Source organism: Belonocnema kinseyi, chromosome 1 (assembly GCF_010883055.1).
Source record: "Belonocnema kinseyi isolate 2016_QV_RU_SX_M_011 chromosome 1, B_treatae_v1, whole genome shotgun sequence".
Lineage (NCBI taxonomy): Eukaryota > Metazoa > Arthropoda > Insecta > Hymenoptera > Cynipidae > Belonocnema > Belonocnema kinseyi.
The window spans coordinates 179,042,863-179,047,301 of NC_046657.1; the positions used below are offsets into that span (position 1 = coordinate 179,042,863).

General features: G+C 29.8%; 1 protein-coding gene across 1 annotated transcript in view; it reads right to left on the reverse strand.

The window, feature by feature from the left end:
• The window catches only part of LOC117181484, a 67,204-nt gene that overhangs the window by 10,913 nt on the left and 51,852 nt on the right, over positions 1-4,439 (reverse strand). The window lies entirely within an intron of this gene.

The window sequence follows — 4,439 nt, forward strand, 5'->3', positions numbered from 1 at the left end:
ACATGGACTTATCAAGAAAAAGATAAGAGTAGAATTAACGCAATTGACATGAGATTCATGCGCATAATATGCGGGAAAACCCTGATGGACAAAGTAAGTAACCACACAATTCTAAAAGAATGTGGTGCAGAAGAGACGCTAGTAGACACATGGGAAAGAAATCGGTTAAGATGGTTCGGACATGTTGAGAGAATGCCAAATGAACGACTAACGAAACAAGTGTATCAAGGTAAAGTAAATGGCAGCGTGCGCAGAGGTAGACCGCGGAAAGAATGGTTAGATGTGTGTGAATGAGACCTTAGTTAGAAGAGACATAAGAAGTCACAGAAAAACAAGAGCCTGCATGAAAAAATGCATGGACATAAAAGAAGCTAGAGAAGTATGCCAGGACAGGAAAGTATGGCGGCAAATAGTTAATAAAAAGAGTGTCAGTAGAGTGGATGACGCCTGAAACAAAGACATTGGCAACAAATGGACCCAAGTGGGGAACTTTACATAACGACTTCGTGAGGTTCTTCGCTTGGGGTGATTGCTAGAGAGATTGATCAGCAACCTGGGTCGGAGCAGTATTGCGGAACGAACGTGTTATTTACTCAAATAGCACAAGAATTCTGGATCAATCTGAAAAATCTCTATCCCTTCCACACACTACTCCTTTCCCCTACCGAGTGAGTCACGCCTACCCCGAAAGGGAAATGACTTAATGGTGTAATAAATTAAAAAATGTAGAGTATCTTCAACTTTTGAAAAAAAAATCACATTTAAAAAATTGTTGTTAAAGTTTCTTATAGATGGGTACAAGACTTACAAATTATCCAAATAAAATGTTCAATTTCGATAAAATTTAGAAAAGTTATATACTTTTGAAAATGTTCAGAAAAATAGAAAAAAATGCCAGTTGCGCGGGCACAGTCTGTTCGTGCGCTGCGCGGGTACGCTTTCTCGCTTCGCGCTCGTTTCCCTACGTTTAAGGCGACACTTTGAATATATATTTTCAAATATCATAAATATTATAACGTAAATCGAAAACTGTGATTTAAACTTCTGAGGAATCACAGCCATAAGTTGCAACTTGAATTTTTTTCTTTTTATCTTTTAAGGAAGGTTCTCAAAGCACCTACGGATTTGAAGATTACATGTTCATTACGAAATTTGCGCTTCGCCCTCGACAATTTGTGTACAATTGAACAACTTTAGCAAGATAATTTGTAAAACTGGATCAAATATACTAAAAACAACACTTTAAACATACGGATCCTAATGCGGAACTAATGATCAAACTTTTGGACCTTAACACTAATTAAGAAATTTCATGAGAATAGTTTCGAAAAACATATATTTTATATCTAGTATAAATTTGGATTGATATTTCTTAACCATCACGAAAAAATGGTTTCCCTTTGTTTTTAAACTTTCAATATGTTGAAAAGCATCTAATTTTCTGAAATATTAATCAATATAAAAATGTCATTAGGGTAATTTGCAAGTATTTTTACCTTGTACCAAGAAATTTGACAAAAATTTCATTTTCCAAATTTTTAAAAGTATATAACTTTTCGAATTTTCATCGAAATTGAAAATTTTATTCGGAGAATTAGCAAGTCTTTTATCCACTTATAAGAAACTTTGACCAAATTTGCTAAAATGAAAATAAAAAAATTTACAAACTTTGAAAATGCTCTAAATTTTTAGATTTTGGTTGGGAATATATGCTTAACGAAGTGAAACATTGCTGCTACATTGCTGCTGCGAAAACCAGCCTCGTGTAAAGCTGAAAATGCTAGAACATGAACCGAGCTCGCCCGACTTCACGAATGACGATTCAATCAGCTGCTCCTCAAATTTATTCTGGTTTTAAAATCTTGAGTTACCATAGAATCATTACATTTGTTGCGAAGAGGAAAATATTTTCACCATATAATTGAATTTTTTACTAAACTGATACATTTTTAAAGGAAAATGGAATGTTTAATCTTTATCTAAACAAATCATATTATACCAACAGAAAATAATTTTTACTAAAAAGGTGGGTTTTTAAAGAACGAAATGAATTCTTAATTAAAATAGATGAACTTTAAACAAGAAGAACAAATTTTTACCAAAAAAAAGATAAATTTTGACCTGAGAAAGTTCGATTTTCTTTTTAAAAAACAACAAATTTTTTAATTACAAAAATACATTCTTAACCTATAATCATACAGTTAAATTTTTTAATTCCAAAAATTAATTTTCAACAAAATATTACAATTTTCAAAAAAACGAAATAAATTATTTTAACCAAAACAGATGCTTTTTGAAACACAAAGAATAATTTAATTTGAAAAAAACATGAACTTTTAATAAATGAAAGCTGTCCATTTTTAAGCAGAAAAATTTAACACAATAGTTCAATACTTAACGAAACAATATATAAATTTTCAACTAGAAAAGATAAATTTTAAATAAAAAATGATACAGTTAAAATTTAAGTATTAAAAAATGTTTTTTCAACAATGCACATACATAAATTTGAATAAAAAAGGATCAATTTTTAACAAAAAATGAGATTAATACATGTTTAGTAAAAAAATAATAAAAAAGAAAAAAAATTAATTTTAAAATGGAAAGAAGAATTTTCAAAACAAATAAATTTTTAATAAAAAGTCGAAATTTTCACTAAAAAAAAATTCTCTTTCAACCAAAAAATAACGAGTTTTTAATCAAGCAAAATAATTTTCAAACAAATATTTTTCGAGAAAAAGACGTAGTTTGAAACAAATTAATTTGAAACAAAAAACGAATTATCTATAAAATAGGTAAACTTTCAACCATGAATGCCATCGTAACATTTTCAGTCAAAAAAATAATTTAAAAGTTACGAATTTACCAAAAATTTTTAGCAGATAGTTGAATGTGTTCACTAAAAAAGATTTTTCAACCAGGAAGGGGATAGTTTCATTTTCACTTGAAAAAAAAAAATTTTTAACAGAATAATCATTATTTTTTACCAAAAATACCAGTTTTCAAACAAGAAGGAAAAGTTTCTACCAAAAAGACGAACTTTGAACTGAAAAAAACAAACGCATTTTAATTGGAAATTCCATTTTATGCTGAAGGTTTCAGTGGAAAAAATTAAATTTTGCCACAAGAATAACATACAAAAAAAAGAATTTTCAAACAAAATGTGTATTCTCTTTCTGTAAAAAAAGTTTAAATAACTAGATAAAACATCATCATTCTATCGACAAAAAATGATTTCACTACATTGGGCGACACCATAACAATGAATTTCAATGTTTATTTAAAACAATTGTTCTCGTTATTTGCCTCAAATGCAATCTGAATTATTAATAGGAACAGATAAAAAAGTCTAACTCTTTTTTATTGAATTTTTAATTCCATTTTTTTAAATTAATTTTTTAACTGAAAATGTAACTGTTCCTGTTTTGGTTGAAAAAGTATATTTTTTAGTTGAAAATTAACTTTTTTCGTTGAGAATTAAACTATTTTGTTGAAAAATCAATTTTAACTATTTTATTTTTGGTGGAATACTTATTTTTTTTAGATCGAAATTAATTTCTAAAGTTGAAAATTGCTTTCGTGTTTGCTTCAAAATTCGTCGTTTTTAGAGAAATTTAATTTCATTGGTAGAAAATTCATCTTGTTATTAGGATATTATTCTTTTTGTTTGTGCATTTACTTCTGTGTTTAAAAATTTAAATATGTTGTTATAAATTTGATTGTTTTTATTGTTATTCAAAACTGATTTTTTTAAGACTACCGTTTCAGGCATGAAAGTGTAAAGTAGTGGGAATTGTTGATGCTGAGTTTTTCTGATATTGTGGTGAAATTTGAGATGAGTGGATTGTGGAAGTGTGTGGAAGGGTGTGGAGGTGAGAGATCTAATTGAGGGATTGTGAGATTGCAAAGGGGAGGTAGATATTTTGGAGGATTGAGAGAGATTTGTGTGGAAGTTTTTTTGGAGATTTGTGACAGGGTGGGAAGACTGTGTTGACGGATTGGTAGTGGCAGGGTTAGTTAGCGACAAAGAGGACATGGGTAGAAAGAAAGATGCAGTATAAATTAAGGAAAATAGCGGAAGAGGAAAGAAAAAAGGGAAAGAGAATATGGGTTAAGTATGGGAGAATTCAGATAGATGGAGTATGGTGGGATTGGGATGAAGAAAGGGAAGAGATAGTAAGAAATGAGGTGCAGGGAAACTAGAAGAGGAAAGAACGGGAGATAGGAAAATAAGAAATAGTAAGAAGGAAAAAAAGATGAGAAACGAAAGTAGGGAAGAATGGAAGACTTATTACTGGAATATAGCAGGATTAGAGAGAAAGGATAAAGAGTTTATAAGAAATTTGACACAATGGGATGTAGTCATAATGATGGAGACGTGGTTAGATGAAAAGGGATGGGAAAGAGTAAGGGGAAGGTTACCAAGTGGTTACAAATGG